Genomic DNA, 17,215 nt, shown 5'->3' with positions numbered 1-17,215 from the left:
ACTCAGTTGTGTCTGACTCTTTGCAACTCCATGAACCGCAGCACCCCAGGCCTCCCTGTCCATCACCAACTCCTGGAGTCCACCCAAACCCATGTCCATTGAGTCGGTGATGCCATCCACCATCTCATCCTCTGTCGTCCCCTTCTCCTCCTGCCCTCAGTCTTTCCCAGCATCAGGGTCTTTTCCAATGAGTAAGCTCTTCTGCATCAGGTGGCCAAAGTATTGGAGTTTCAGCTTTAACATCAGTCCTTCCAAAGAACACTCAGGACTGATCTCCTTTAGGATGTACTGGTTGGACCTCCTTGCAGTCCAAGGGACTCTCAAGAGTCTTCTCTAACACCACAGTTTAAAAGCATGAATTCTTCAGCGCTCAGCTTTCTTTATAGTCCAACTCTCACATCCATACATGACCACTGGAAAAACCATAGCCTTTACTAGATGGACCTTTGTTGACAAAGTAATATGGCTCTGCTTTTTAATATGCTGTCTAGGTTGGCCATAACTTTCTTTCTAAGGAGTAAGCGTCTTTTAATTTAATGACTGCAGTGACTTGGGAGGCCAGAAAAATAAAGTCAGCCACTGTTTCCACTGTTTCCCATCTATTTCCCATGAAGTGATGGGACCAGATGCCATGATCTTCATTTTTTGAATGTTGAGCTTTAAGTCAACTTTTTCAATCTCCTCTTTCACTTTCATCAAGAGGATCTTTAGTTCTTCTTCACTTTCTGCCATAAGGGTGGTGTCATCTGCATATCTGAGGTTATTGATATTTCTCCCAGCAATCTTGATTCCAGCTTGTGCTTCATCCAGTCAGGCATTTCTCATGATGTACTCTGCATATAAGTTAAACAAGCAGGGTGACAATACACAGCCCTGACGCACTCCCTTTCTTATCTGGAACCAGTCTGTTGTTCCATGTCCAGTTCTAACTGTTGCTTCCTGACCTGCATACAGGTTTCTCAAGAGGCAGGTCAGGTGGTCTGGTATTCCCATCTCTTTGAGAATTTTCCACAGTTTATTTTGATCCACACAGTCAAAGGCTTTGGCATAGTCAATAAAGCAGAAATAGATGTTTCTCTGGAACTCTGTTGCTTTTTTGATGATCCAGAGGATGTTGGCAATTTAGTCTCTGGTTCCTCTTCCTTTTCTAATAGATGGTAGTTAAATAAATGATGGTACAGCCATACTGCGGACTTCAATTCAACAATAAAACAGAATGAATGTGATACAGGAGCATCCTGAATCAATCTGCAGAGAGTTGTGCTGAATAATAAGAGCCAGTCTTCCTCTTCTGATTTTGATTTTGCATTATAATTGTATCTGATGTAACCCTTGGGGATAGCTGGGTAAAGGGCACATGGGACCTCTTTGTACTAGCTTTGCAACTTCCCACAAATCTATAATTCTTTCAAATAAAAGTGCTTTTTATAAAAGATAAAGACAGACAACTGAATAAAAAACATAGAAGCCTGGAAAAAGTACCTCTTAAAGGAGAATATTTTAATGACCAATAGACATATGAAACGGAGAAGGCAATGGCACCCTACTCCAGTACTCTTGCCTGGAAAATCCCATGGACGGAGAAGCCTGGTAGGCTGCAGTCCATGGGGTCACTGAGGGTCGGACACGACTAAGCGACTTCACTTTCACTTTTCACTTTCATGCATTAGAGAAGGAAATGGCAACCCACTCCAGTGTTCTTGCCTGGAGAATCCCAGCGACAGGGGAGCCTGGTGGGCTGCCGTCTATGGGGTCTCACAGGGTCAGACATGACTGCAGTGACTTAGCAGTAGCAGCAGACATGTGAAAAGGTAAACTGCCACTTTGACCATCAAGGAAATACATATATATTAAGTATTTCTCTCTATATATTAAATTTCTGTACCTATATATTATATTTCTCTATATATTACATTCCATATATATTTGCATTTCCTTAATGACTAATACGGTGGTATTTCAGGCTCAGAGGATAAAGCATCTGCCTGCAATGCAGGAGACCCAGGTTCGATCCCTGGGTTGGGAAGATACCCTGGAGAAGGAAATGACAACCCACTCCAGTATTCTTGCCTAGAGAATCCCATGGACAGAGGAGCCTGGCGGGCTACAGTCCACGGGGTCGCAAAGAGGTCAGACACGAGCGACTTCACTTCACTCACTCAGCCAGTTGTTGAAAAACATGTGAAGCAAATCGAATTCTGACACATTTCTAACGGGAATTTTAATGTGTGAAACTACTTGGGAACGTGCTTAGGAGTGTCTACCAAGATAGAACATACCCACAATCTATGACACAGAAATCCATTCCAGAGTCATACCATATTTACACCGAAGATACATACGAGAATGTTTGTAGATGCACTTTGTGATAAGAAGGTCGGTAGTAGAATGGGTCAGCACACTGACACCTCCCAGGGCGTCTGCTCTGCTGGAATCAGTCTGGGACCCAGGCTACACTGCTTTGGTGACACAGAGCCAGATGCCTTTCAGGCGATTCTTATTCAACATTCTCGTCCCCGCAGCCAGGAGCAGCTGCTACCTCGCGTTTGTCTCTTCGGATTACTGTCTGTGCCTTCCCTCTGAGTCAAACATTTTATTGGTTCACTAATTCTCTGAATGAGAATGGACAGGAAACCACTCCCCAGTCACCCTCCTCCTCCCTAGAGGCAAGCAGTTTTCCCACTTCCTTCACTGTAAACCAGTGTTTGTAAACTTCCTGTAAAAGGAGTCAATTTGAAATGCGTTCTTTTGAATCTGGCTTCCCTGTGTCTGTGAAGTTGATCTCGTTGTCATGAAGAGCAGTGGTGTATCCTTTCATGTGCCGGGCCAGCTTCCCACTGTGTGAGTAATACTTTTCATCCATTCTAGTGTCGATGAGGTGTGTGTGTGGATTTTCTCATTTTCTTGCTGTTATTAACAGGGCTTCTGTGAACATTCTTGTGCATGTCTTAAACGCCTGGAAAAAAATCTGCTGCAACACGAGAGACACACATGGTCAGATTAATCAGTGCTGTCCGACAGTTTTCCAAAACCCTCAGCAGCGCACACACCCGGCACTGGACTTTCGAGTTGCTGCCTGCTTGCAAGCACTAGTCTTACAGGCCTCCTGCTCTGTCCCAGACATTCTGTGGTGCTCCTAATGGCCCCCCTCCCCTGAGTTCGCCTGCACCTCCTCGAGGACTAAGCCATCCAGCCCCCTTCGTGAGCCCCTGGCTCATCCCTCTCACCCACTTTCCTTTGGGTTGTCTCTCTTTTATCGATTTATAGATGTTAGTGGTCCACTCCTCTGTCCTTGTTTTCCTGCCCTGTCATTTGCCTTTCACTTATTCAGTGATGTTGTTTTGATGAACAAACTGCTAAAGGAACAGTCTGACGTGGCAGTCCTTTTCTTTATTGCTGGATGTGTTTTGTTCATGTTCAAGAAATCCTTAAAATACTCTCCTGCCTTATTTTCCGAAAGCTTTCTTTCAAGGTTATTTTTTAAGGAGGGGGAATTTATTTTCCTTTCTTTCCCCCGCCCCTTTCTATAGATGCATACACATATCTTGTCTTCCCCCCTTTCTATAGATGCATACACATATCTTGAAACACAGAAGACGGAAGAACGGAAAGAGATATCTGCTCTACATGCCCTGGACACCAGTGGTGAGGATCAGAGGCCAGTTGCAGCTACTGCAGAAGCTGTGATTCAGGCACATTTGAAAAGCAAAGTGGAAATTTGTGAAGAAGTAGAGAGCTCTCAGTATTTTACAAAAAAGAGCAGTGGAATAAGTTCCTTTAGAAATAGAAAAACCAGTCAGCATATCACCAAGATAATCTCCAGGCAACCAAAACCGTGTCAATTTAAAGCTTGCCTGACTTTAGAAATGCTGAAGGCTTTGCTTATCGAAATTGAGCAGAATCCTGACAAGTGTGCCTGTACTTGTGGGAAAAACTGCTTTTCAAAACATACGCGCATGCACACACACACATACACACATACATTCACACATCACATACATACACACACCACATACATACACACATACACTTACATGTGCATATACACATATATGCACATATATACACACGCGCCCGTGCTTGTGCGCGCTTGGGTCTATTATCAAAGTTTCTACTAAGATTTTTCATCCTTGTTGTCCTCTTGCTTTGATCAACAAAGTCTCTAGGCGTTAGCCTTAGGCCTGGCAGCAACTGCACCCACGCTCTGTGGGGAGCCCAACCCCCATGCCATCAGGACCTCTTGATTGGGCCACTGAATGAGAGGATCTTTGGTGAAAGGACAGGGGAGGGGACAGGCAGGCGTGGGGGTCTTTTCCGGCCTTCAGCCAACTGAGTGCAGCCAAGTGAGCGGTCCCAGCTTGAGCCACAAGGAGGGGGTACCACCTATTCCAGTTCTGCCCAAAGTTGTGACCCACAGAATTGGGGGGAATACCAACTGGTGCCGTGTGGAGCCACTGAGTTCTGTAGGGGATGGTGGCACAGCCCCAGCGCCAAGTCTAAGGGCAGAGCAGATGCCCCCTCCTGCATCGCATACGTGTGCACTGTTTGCAGCTTGTTCTTGGTATCAAGAATCCCCCCACCCCCACCAGCAGTAGGCTTGTCCTTTACCCTCAGTGTCCCTCGGGCTCTTAGCTAACTCAGCTCCCATCCTGTCTCAGCTCTGAGGGGGATGGTCTGTGCCCTATGGGTCCTCGACGGCTGTTTGCAGATTTTCTCTGCTAAGTGGGTCTGGCCCCTCACCAGAGTGCCCCCCGACCCTGAAAGGAGGGCCCCAGGAGGGCAGAATAGAGCCTTGTCTCCTTACTGTACCCCCTCAACAAGACCACACCCTACTGGCCCCGTCCAGGCCAGTGCCGACTCATAGCAGGTGTGGACTAGACATCTGTGCAGCTAAAACCTAAATGCTGCTTCAGTGGAGGCACACAGGAGAGTGCCTTGCATATAGCTGTTGGTACATAAATATGGAAAAAATTAGAATTAAGCTTTTCCCTCAACTACACCAAATAATCCTTCCTAACCTGCCTGGCTGTCTGTGAAGCTATGTTGATGCTTTTAGAATTTGCCTCCTCCTAACGGAGCAGTCCTGTGACTCGAGGGGACACTGCGCTCATGGGGGCAAGGGGCTTTGGGGCGGCTGGCGGCCGGAGGACCATCACCACGAACTTCGCTCAGTGAGGCCTGAGGTTTCTGACAGTCACCAGCCTTGGTTTTTGTTGACATATTCACTTTCATCTTTTCTTCTTGCTACCTTCAATTCCACTCTCTTTAGACTAAATCTGGTTGGTTGATTGTGAGACACCATGGGGGAGGTGGGAGAAGCGACTGGACTCCTCAGTGTCTGTTTTGTTGTCAGTAAGATGTGGGACATGACAGTAGCTGTGTTTTCAGGGTTAAATGAGCCGATGGGATGGGGTGCCCAGCACAGAATGGGATCCAACAATTATTTTGCATCATGACCAATAGCACTAAGAGACCAATAGTAGGTTCCCTATCTGTCTACATATTACATCTTAGCTTGTGGTGGTGAGGGTCCACCCACTGAGTGTTTATAATCGGGGACAGAGGGGACCATACATATTGCAAGTGTCGGCTCATTTTTTTCAGGAAGAGAGAAAGACATTGTTCAAGAGGATTTAATCAAAATCAGGACCATTCAGAGCTCCCAACTCCTCCATCCCTAGGACTAAGTGATGTTCAGAGTTGCTCTTTTGTGGTAGGGGCTGCTGGCCCTAGGCGGTACTGTGATTGGTACCCACAGAGGCTGCAGGAATGGTGGTTGTTTATGTGGGAGCGGCAGTGACGGTCTGAGGACAATGTAGGTTCCTGTCCACCTTGAAATCAAGACTGAAGCCCCAGACATGAGTTCCCGCACCTGCCCCATGAGGACGTGTGGTTGGAGGGCAGGTCCCAGGTCTTCAGTCACAAGAAAATGTCCTGTTCTGCTGAAGCCTCCCTGTTTTATCTCAAGCACTTTAGCTGGAAATATGCCGACAGACAGTGCAGGCTGAACTTGACCCATATTTGAGCTGTGTGACCTAAGCTATGAGCACTTTGCATAAGTCATAGCTGCCGGGAAAATCAGGCTGTTGGACTAGATTATGTTCAATCTTTTCCAAACAGCTATTTAATTATTAGAATCAAATGTTTGCAAGTTGCTAACAAAGATTTGAAAACAAGGAACTGTAACTTCATCTCTTCTCCAAGAATAATTCATGAGGATTTTTTCTAATAAGATATCCTCTTTCATTCCTGCAAAACATATCATGAGACAAATGCCCCATTGACCTCATCACACTTGATCTACACTCTGCTGCTTTTCTGAGGGGACTTTTGCAGATTCATGAGGTGATATTCTTTAAAGAACACAAAGTCCCCTGCACTAAAGATGGGACCAAAATATAGATTTTCTTCAAATCAGTCTTGGAGGATACACAGTAAGGCCAGCAGTGCAGTCCAACACTAGACATTTAACCCAAGCTGCATATGTAACTTGAAATTTTCTAGCAGCTACATTAAAAAAGAGAAAAAAGTGAAATTAATTCTAGTAATATTAACCAGAAAGGGGGCTTTTCTGGTGGCTCAGATGGTAAAGAATCTGCCTGCAATGCAGGATACTGGATTTGATCTCTGGGTTCAGAAGCTCCCCTGGAGAAGGGAATCGCTACCCACTCCGGTATACTTGCCTGGAGAATTCCCTGGACAGAGGAGTCTGGCAGGCTTTCGTCCATGGGGGTGCAAACTGTCAGACACGAGTGAGCAACTAACACTTTACTTCACGAACAAAAAATATCCCAAAGCTTATTATTTTAATCTGTAACTGATGTTAAGGAACTATATCATATTAAGTATTCAAGTCCAGTGTGCATCTACGCAGCAGTCCCTTTAACTGTGAACTTTGCACATTTTGGGAGCTCAATAATTACAGGAGAAAAGTGAGGTGGGTCTCAGGTTCTCCTGTCAGTTCTTGGGATGCTGTGCCCTCAGCTCCTCCAGGTCCTGCATCTCTGCTGCCCTTTCCGGATCATTCTGCCTCTCCCTTCCACCCATCTCCCAGGCCCCAGACAAGCCCTTGTTCTTCCCCCAAGTTCTAATCTAGTGTCAGCAGCCCTGGTAAGCGCTTCACACCCCAGCCTCCTCAGGACACAGGTAATTCCGCATTCTATTCTGATTGTGTGCTCAGCATGCCTGTTATTTACATCGATTTGTCTTCAGGGTTTTCTCCCCTCAGTGCATATCCTGAAGGCTGTACTGTGTATTCTGTGAGTAGCAACACTGATGTAGCCCAGGTGCAGAGTCAGTGGCTGCAGATTCAATTTCAAGCTCAGGCCTCTGGAAGTTCCCAGGGCCACCCTCTGCCCTCCTGCTCTCTGTCTGCAGGGGTGCAGCTCAAGTCCTCTGATGAGACAGAACTGTGCCAATAAATGCTACTGATAAGTGATAAAATATGAATACACGTCTGCTTTCTTATCTATTATCTTTTCTCACCTTAGGTACAATCTGCTAATTGGAGTCCGATGACCAATTAAGTAGGAAGCAACCTGAATTTGTCTGAAACCAAATGAAGCTTTCAGTAAGCATGAGCAGATTCTGCCCCAAAAGAAGAAAAGACAAGCAGGATGAAAAGAAAGGATGAGTGGCCAGTTACTGCTGTGGGTGACAAGCACTGTGGCAGTTGTGGCGTGGGGGAGACAGTACCAGCCAGAGAATGTGGCTGGTCCAGATTGTGTGACTGTGGACTGCAGCGTGCCTGCCTTTCCTGTCCTTCACCATCTCTCTGAGATTGCTCAAATTCATGTCCATCGAGTTGGTGATGCCATCTAACCATCTCATCCTCTGTTGCCCCCTTCTCCTCCTGCCTCCAATCTTTCTGAGCATCAGAGTCTTTTCCATCCAATGAGTCAGCTCTCTGCATCAGGTGGCCAGAGTATTGGAGCTTCAGCTTCAGTATCAGTCCTGCCAATGAATATTCAGGGTTGATTTCCCATGGGAGACCCCCATGGACTGTAGGAAAAGACAGTGCAGTGAGGTGAATATTTTTGCTGTCTTTGCAAGACCCCTATAACTAAGTCCACAGTCCAAGTGGCATGTTTTGGATGTTGTTAAAGTAGACACATGTTAGGATCCATAGCTACACCCATAAGACAGCAGTGAAGACTTTTTTTTACACTCACTCGCATCCTCCATCCCCCTAGATGTAAGTGTCAATACATGGCTGTCTTGCAAAGACAACATTCACTGTGGACACTGGAGGAGGGGGCAGCTCAGACCATCCTCCCCTAATTGGAGCTCTGACTCTCCATTCTTGCGGCTTCAGCCCAGGTTGGCTTTGACTGCAGAGAAACGTGGTTAAGTCTGCTCGGTCAGAGTTGCCTCATGGGAGATTCTCCACGGCTGTTCCTCTATTTGCGCTGTTCATTTGCTAAGTCGTATCTGACTCTTTGCAACCCCATGAACGGCAGTATGCCAGGCTTCCCTGTCCTTCAGCTATCCCCTGGAGTTTGCTCAAACTCATGTCCACCAGCACTGGTGAAAGGTGGTGTGTTAGCAGGTAAAGAACTTGAACTTCCAGAGGACAGTGGGGCCCTGAGATGGGACAAAAGAAAGCAGCTGTGTCCGTGACTCTCCCCAGATGGGAGACACACCTTGTTGTGGGCAGAAGTGATGCCCGAGACTTTTGGACCAAAACGTTCAGGGGCCACTGGGCAGCCTTCTGCTCTCCTCTGTCCAGTGACCTGGATGCGCCCCATCTCCATGGAGGGAGCTTGGATCCTTGAGGCATAGGATGGAGGACAGTCTTACCTGCCTGCCTCAGATTTTGAGTGAAGGAGAAAAAAACTGGCCTTGCTAAGGCTCTGCAGGCAGTGCAAGCCTTGCTGCCTCCTGAGGTGTGAGTTAGGGCACCCTAGCTGAGAAACAGCACTCTCCTAAGAAATATGTGGTAATTAAAGGCATAAGAGACATCGTCCTTGCTGCCAGGAAATTCACTGCATGGCCTACAGCACTGGCCTCCATCTCCGGTTCCTGGATCAGCAGTATCAGCGCCACCTAGAAGGCAGTAAGGCAGGTTCATACCCTGGGGGTGGGACGTGGGGCCCTCATGGGGTGCTTCCACCAACCTTCCTGGGGACCCCGATGCCGGCCAGTTTGGGAATCATTCGTCTAAAAGATGCTGTAGGCAAGCACAGCAGAGGGTTTTCCAGGACCTGTATCTGTAACACACACCTCAGGACACAGAGGATGCTCTGACTGAGTTCTCTGGCCCTTTTGAGGATGCATTTGTCTCTATCTTTCAACACCCTTGAATGAAGAACACCAGCCATTGTCCCCTGTCTTTCTAAAGGGCCTCCTCAGCTGATCCTGGGGCAAACTCTAGACCAAAGGGTACAAGCTGAGTCAGTCCCCTTTCCCTGGGGCACATACAGAAGATATTCACCAACTCGAGGGCCATTCCTGGGTTCTCACTGCTGGGTTCCCATGACACCCTCTTTGGTTTCAATTACTTTGCTAGAGCTGCTCGCAGGGCTCAGGAAGCCGGTTTATTCCCTAGGTCTACCAGCTTATTACAAAGATTTTAAAGGGTATGAAGCAACAGTCAGATGAAGAGATACATAGGGTGAGGTCCCTTCTCTCTCCATTGGATTTGGAGCCTGGCATGGTGGTATGTGGAAGCATTTTGGTTCCCCAACCTGGAACCTCCCCAAACCCCATCATTTTGGGTTGTTATAGAGGCTTCTTTACAGATGCATGATGGATTAAAACATTGGCCGTTGGTGATTGGATTCAACCTCTGGCTCCTCTCCCTTCCTTGGAAATAAGGGGGCCTAACATTGGAAAAGACCCTGATGCTGGGAGGGATTGAGGGCAGGAGGAGAAGGGGATGACAGAGGATGAGATGGCTGGATGGCATCACCGACACTATAGACATGAGTTTGAGTGAACTCGGGGAGTTGACAGTGGACAGGGAGGCCTGGTGCGCTACGATTTATGGGGTCACAAAGAGTTGGGCATGACTGAGTGACTGAACTGAACTGAACTGAAGCCTCTGTTATTCAGTGTTGGTTCTCATGGCAGCCAGCTCCCACCCTTAAGTGGGATTCAGAAGTCACCTTGTTGACATAACAAAAGACACGTTTTCAAGGCTCTCAACGCTTAGGAAATTCCAAGAGTTTGTAGAACGAGAAATGAGGATGAAGACCAAATATATATCTTATTACAAATAGAAATATCACAGTCATATTTTAGAAGGAGTATACTCAGTCCTAGGGCTTCCCCAGTGGCTCAGTGGTAAAGAATCTGGCTGCAAGGCACGAGTCGCAGGAGATGCAGGTTCCTGGGTTTGGAAGATCACCTGGAGGAGGGCATGGCAATCCACTCCAGTATTCTTGTCTGGAGAATCCCATGGACAGAGGAGCCTGTTGGGCTACTGTCCATGGAGTCACAAAGAGTCAGACACGACTGAAGTGACTTAATACGCATGCACATGTATTCATTCCTGGGGTGCTTATAATTTGTTCCCGTATGTTGAGTGTTTGGAGCCAAAGTTTAGAAATGACACAGAAAAGCACATGGGAAGATGCAAATGTTGTATCTGTATCAGCAGACCTCTAACCTCCTGGATGTAATTACGAGGGGAGGGTCACTAGGCAAGTGAAGCCCCTCCAGACACAAAGGGTCTGTGGAGCCCAGTATATCTTTAAAAACATTATTTATTTATTTATTTTTGGCTGCACTGGGTCTTTGCTGCTATGTGTGGGCTTTCTTTAGTTGTAGTAAATGGGGGCTACTTTAGTTGTAGCAAGCCTGGGCTTATTGCCGTGGCTTCCTTTATTACGGAGCTCTAGGTTCATGGGCTCTGGGTTCAGGGGCCTCAGTAGTTGTGGCTCACAGGCTTAGTTGCCCCACGGTATTTGGAATCTTCCCGGACCAAGGATTGAACCTGTGTCTCTGCCATTGGCAGGTGGATTTCTAACCATTGGATCACCGGGGAAGTCCCTAATATATCTTTTGAGCTTTGATTTCTTTCCCCCCTTGAGATGTTTGTTTCTTATAAAGCACAATAGTACTAATGACTTATATGTTGAAGACATAATTGCATCTTCAAAAGTCAAAGCAAACTTACCAATGTCCAACATCTTGTTTGGAGAAGGGGACGCTAGGCCAGGATGCACAGACTTGTTCCAACTGACTGTCGCTGACTAAATAAGAGAGCTCAGTGTCTAGCTTGGGTCTTTGCCTTTAAGAAAGAGCCTGGCATGTGGAAGAGGTGGGCAGCGGAGAGAGGATTAAGAGAGGAACTGACCAAGTGATTAAAGGGAGAGTCTGGCAATTACAGGGAGAGGTTAATGGAGCTGAGGCCACTTCTCCAGCAGAACGTGTCCGGGAGGTGGATTAGTGAAGGTCATTGAGTGTCTGAGAGGTGGTGGTAAGGACACTTCACAGCAATTTGCTTTCTCCCCGGAGGTACAGTGAGACATGCACTGGAGTTGTAACAGCAGCAACAGAAATGTTCCATTAGAAAGATAAGAAAGAACTTCCATGCAGTAAGAGAGTTAGAATCATTCTACAGCGTCCAAAGAGCAGACTCAAGACCCTGGAGGGAGAATGACCTGTCCTGGACCCTGGGGCTGATGGTGTCCTGCTCCCAACAGGTCCCCAAAGCCACCTGGTGCAGAGCAGACCCTGGTGCGAATCACTCCCAACTGGCTAGTCTCTTGACTGGAGTGCCGAATGCTCCTGAGTCTTCATCAATGATCACCGGGTGCAGAGATATCACCCTGGCTGATACACTCAGAAGTGGGACCAATTCTCTGAAGAGGTTTCCTCTCTACAGGCTCTGCTGGTTACCTACCCTGTGATGGACCACTGTCCCTTCCTGGTCCCCATTGCCCACCCCCCACTCGCCTTGCTGGCTATACTTCCTAACCAGTCATATCCACGTGAACCCTCATCTCAGCATCTGGCTTAGGGAAATCTGACTTAAGACCAAGTATGGTTTAATTTTGGCTGCGAAACAAATGACCTTACTCTTAGTGGCTCAGAACAACTGCTGTTTATTGAACTTAACAGTTCTGCAGCTTGGTGGTTTGTGCTGGGCTCAACTGGAGGGTTTTTCCTGGTCTGGGAGACTGTAAAATGGGCCAAGATATTTTGTATCTCTTCCCGTTAATGGGTGGAATCTATTTTCCTACACTTTGAGTCTGGGTTCCTCTTGTACTTTGGACAACAGGATGTGACAGTTTTAAGCCCAGATCTAAGCATCTTTGCAGCTCCTATTCTTTGCCCTTAGGCTGTTCCTACCCTGAGAATATGCTGAGCCAGCCTACCGGAGGATGAGAGACCCCAGGGAGAAAGGCCAGGGTCATCCCTGACATCCCCGCCTGTTCATCCTGCGTTATGAGCCCCTGCCTCCCAACTCAAAGACCACAGATGCATACACTGGCCTCACTGAGAACCACTGAACCCAGAACCCCTCAGAAGCCCACATTGCCAACCTGTAGAATAGCCAGTTAAATAGATGGACACTGAGCCACAAAATCTGGGGTGGTTTCTTATGCAGCAAATCTGACCAATACAGATGGACACTTTTAACTCTTAACTCTGCAGGCTGGAGCCTAGGTTATCGAATCTCCTGTAGAGCTCTCCAAGTTTTCCAACCCACCATAGATTACTTGCTTTTCCCTTTCTGACACTGGAAATCTGCAGGTGCAGGAGAAGATGAAAGTCATCTTGATAAAAGAAGCAGCTCAAACCAGGGGGTTAGGGAGCCCACTGGGTACCAAGCGCTACTCCCTTGTTGGGGTCACAGAACTACCCTCTGCCCATGTGAGTTTGTAAGCTTTCACATGCTCCTTCAACATGCAGTTAGAGAACCTGCATGTGGGTTCCAAGGACAGCTTTAGTCTAAAACAGTGTGTCTGACATTTTTCTTAATTTTTTCCCGACTCAGGCTTTCCTTTCAGTACTTTGGAAAAGTTCTCCCCAGAAAACTTCACAGACTTTAAATTATTTGCAGAGAGTGTAATTTTAAAATTTCTGAACCTCCTTGAAGTCTATCTATGAACTCTAAATCCTTGGGTTAATAACATATGCCCTGGAAGATCTGATGTAGTTAAACAAGAGAAAGCCTGGACCTTAGGATGGTTTTCCACAAGTATAGCATTTTTACCAGTTTTCCAAAGGCCTCAACTGTGAGTTGAGTGGGTCTCCCAGCTTGTCAGGGGAACATAGGGAAGGAGGGAGGGAGCTGACAGGAGGGCAGGTCCTTACTCAGGGGTTAGAATGAGGCAGGAGGTGAAGGACCAGCCTAACTCAGCAGGAATTACCCAGGATGACCCAGCCCTAGCCTTCCTAGGGCTTGCCCTGAGGGTACTGGCGGTGGAAATGTGTCAAGGTTTGAGCCAATAAATCAGGAGAAAGGGTTGCGAAGAAAAAGGTGCTGTGCTTGGGGAGGACTTCAGGAGGAGGAGAAGGTTTGAGTGAGACCTTGTAATTTCCCACTCATCAATTCAATTTAGAAGTCTCAGTGGAAGCCGAACGAAGCCTCCTGCCAGAGGCTCTGGAAACCTCTCCTGGTCCTGAAGCCCAGGGTGCCTCTTGATGTCTTTGCTTAGAGCTCATGTTCCTGGCTTTTGATGGCTTTAGATCCCGGTTAGGAGGAAAAAAACTACCTGAGATGAGAAAAGGCTTGCAGAGCCATCTCACAGGGAATCACGCAGACCTGGGAGTGGGAGGCCTATCCTGGTGGTTCTTGGGGCTCAGGAAGCTCTTCTCTACATCTGAAAATGGAGATGTCGTCTTTGCTCTTCCTCAGCCCGGCTGCCTAAGCATCTCTGACTGTGACCCTGCTGAGGACCCTCTGGGGAGGGGAGCTCCATACCTCCCTAGAACCATCCAGAGACATCAATTAGCTGTCAAGGCGAGTCATTAAAATGCACTACGATGACTCTTGGGCTTGGTAATCATAGTAATTAAGTGTGCACACTGTGTCGAGTACTAATTAAGTGACTTCAATTTTATGGGTTTGACTCCTAATGATCCGTCCTTTTACTGATCAAGATGTGTTAAGCTCAGAAGGAAATGGGGATTCCTAAATTCTTGGCAGGGAGCATGCGAGGCCTCACAGTGTCTAGGGAGGAAACCTCTTCCATTTAGTGGAAGAACAAAGGAAAATTTTCTTGAATTTATTCCTAGATGACACCATGCTGGGCAAGAGGTGATTGCACCAGGCCAGCCCAATTTCTGGAATCCGATGGTGGGAGGAGGTATTGGAATTTGTGCTTTTGTTTTTCTGAAAGTTTTTCGAAGAGGAGGTTTCACATTTTTCTGCCTTTTCAAACACCAATAATTCCAGAGGACCCCAGAGATGCCTGGTCGGCAGGGGGAAGTGGGACTAGAAACAGGTGTCCAAGAAGCTAAAATCAGAACATGTTCGCTTGGCCCCTGGTCCCAACCCATCACCACACTATGTTGGCTCCAGATGACCAAGGGTTTCATGTTCACCCACCAGCCTTCACCCGAGGTGTCCTGCTGAAGGCATGTAAAGGAATGACATCACATCTAACATGAAGTCAACTGTGATTGACTATATCCTGAAGGAAAAAGAGAAACATGTATTCTTTTGTGCTTTTCACATTTTAAAGACTCCTGGATTCCATTACAGGATCCAGAAAAAGGGGCTCACAGATAAAATACAGAGAGACACAGACATTTATGTTGTCTTTTCAGTTTTCTGGTGAATTAAGAGTTTTATGGGGGATTCCCTGGCAGTTCAGTGGTTCAGATTCAACACTTCCAATGCAAGGGACGTGGATTTGACCCCTGGTTGGGGAACTAGGATTCTACATGCTGCGTGGTATATCCAAAAAAGATAAAATTATAATTTGTTGTTATGATTGGTATCATTTTTAAAAAATTTAAAAAGAAGAGTTTTATGGGATTGGGGATAATTTTGATTATATGTAAGTTTTGTCTTATATACATAGACCTGAGAACTTTGCCCTATGAATCCATAAATCCTGGCTTCCTTCTCGGTCTCTTTCATTGTCTCTGTCTCCAGAATTTCATAACTGAATGCATTGTAACCCCTTGTATAAAAGAGAGGACCACCATCCCGTGAGACGTCCATGAAGAAGCAGAAGTCATTATCCCTCCATGTTTCTCACTGCCCCACTTCCTCCTGGGGGCTGCGTCCCCTCCCCACCATCCTCACTGATGGCTTGCGCAGGATGCTTGTCTTCGACCTTGATTATTGCATTTTCTCCTAACTGAGCTCCCTGCTTCTTTAGTGGATACATTGGGACACTTACTTACACACTGCTAATGGAAACTAAAATGGTGTAGCTTTTTTGGGAAACAGTCTGACCAGTCTTCAAAAGGTTAAATAGAATTACCATATAACTCATCAGTTCCACTTTCAGGTATACGCCCAAGAGAAATGAAAATGTGTGTCTACACAAAATCTTGAAATAGGAATGTTCAGAGCAACACTCTTCATAACCAAAAAGTGAAAAGTCTTCAATATTCATCAACAGATGAATGGATATATGCAGTGTGGTGCATCCATCCAATGGAATATTATTCAGCAAGAAAAAAAAGTACTGATACATGAACTTTAAAAGCATCATACTAAATGAAATAAGCCAATCAGAAAAGACAACATATTGCGTGATTCTATGTGTGTGCAATGTGCGGAACAAGCTAATCTATAGATAGAGAAAGAAGAGCCGTGTTACCAAGGGCTTTGGGAGTGATGCTTGCAGGTATGGGCTTTCTTGCTGGGGTGATGAAAATGCTCAAAACTTAATTCAGGTGATGGCTGCACAACCCTGTGAATATAACTTAAAAAATATAGAATCATATACTTTAAGTGGGTGAAATGTATGGGATGTAGATTATATTTCAATCAAGCCATTGAGAGAAGAGATGGGATCGTAACATGAAAACCATATCTTTATTGTTTTAGATTTAATATACAGTGGCTCTCTTAAGAAACCCAACTATAACAGCTTTTCATGGCTACAGAGAGCGTCTGTCATCATCAAAATTACTTATCATACACAGAGGGTTCCTAGAACAAGCTTCTGAGCCATCCTGGGGCATCTACTTTCATTTCTCAGTGAGAGCATCTGAATCTGAAAGAAAGAAAAAAATGTGGTCACTTCCATTTGTCATGATAATTTATCCCGTCTGACTGCGGCCACCGTATTTGCAGTCAGCACCATGGGGTCTAGCAATTATGTATCGCTCGGTTGTTGCAGGCACTGCCATTTATTCCCCCAAACGAGGTTGACTGATGGATGCTGGGAGACAGAGCAGCGCTCGGCAGGTTAGTGAACTCAATTAGAATCCCCAGACATCCTCCCTGTCAACCACCATCAGCCCTGGTGAGATTAGCTCACCCACAGAACATGATTTAACCAACCTACCCAATTAAGAGTCTCCGTGCAGGGCCCAAATTGGCATTTCAGGTCTGAAAATGGGCTTGGTACTCATTTCATACAAATCTCTCATTTTGTGGGTACAGAACTGAACCTGACAGACATGTGGAGACTTCATCACTGATGCTAGAAAGCCGGCCAGCACCAGAGCTCACCCAGAACCCCCATCTTGGCCTTCGAATACCCATCCCAACCTCACAACGCTGCTGGGACCTTGGATGACCTTGGGCCTCAGGAAGCCTCTGGTTCAGCCCTTTCAGGACTGACCCAGGTCTCTGACTTTACCCAGGGTGCTGAGAGCTAAGTAAATCCCACCCCAGCAATGTCTTTCTTTGTATACCCTTGAAATACAACATTGTCTCACTACAGACTCATTTTGAGACCTAAACTCATCTGAAGTTCTCGGAAAAAAAATTAAACTTTTAGTTTAAAATGATACGCTGCTGCTGCTGCTAAGTCACTTCAGTCGCGTCCGACTGTGTGACCCCATAGATAGCAGCCCACCAGGCTCCCCCGTCCATGGGATTCTCCAGGCAAGAACACTGGCTATTAGCATTTCTGTGTATATGAAAGAATTATTTTACCAAATATACATAAGGACATTTCCAAAGAGACAAGATTTTCCCCCATTTGCCCATGGACCAGTAACCTTCATAAGGTAAGGAGGAGTCACTTTTGCTGGGGCAGATAGGGGTCCAGGTTTCTCTCTTGACTCTTGCCCCAGCTGTCTTGGGTTTGGGTGGGAAGTCATCATAAATCAGCTGCATTTTGCCCCGTGG

General features: G+C 46.4%; 1 long non-coding RNA gene across 1 annotated transcript; it reads left to right on the top strand.

Annotated features, from left to right (window-relative positions):
* Window positions 1–2,700: 2,700 nt before the first annotated feature.
* Window positions 2,701–16,872, top strand: LOC121816164 (uncharacterized). The gene is made up of 4 exons (XR_006055607.2): window positions 2,701–2,841; window positions 3,568–3,645; window positions 7,491–16,324; window positions 16,523–16,872. It is a non-coding gene; the product is annotated as an uncharacterized LOC121816164 (long non-coding RNA).
* The last annotated feature ends 343 nt before the right edge of the window (window positions 16,873–17,215 follow it).

Source organism: Ovis aries, chromosome 13, assembly GCF_016772045.2.
Source record: "Ovis aries strain OAR_USU_Benz2616 breed Rambouillet chromosome 13, ARS-UI_Ramb_v3.0, whole genome shotgun sequence".
NCBI lineage: Eukaryota > Metazoa > Chordata > Mammalia > Artiodactyla > Bovidae > Ovis > Ovis aries.
Note: the sequence above shows the minus strand (reverse complement) of the source record. Positions and strands in the feature narration are given on the sequence as shown.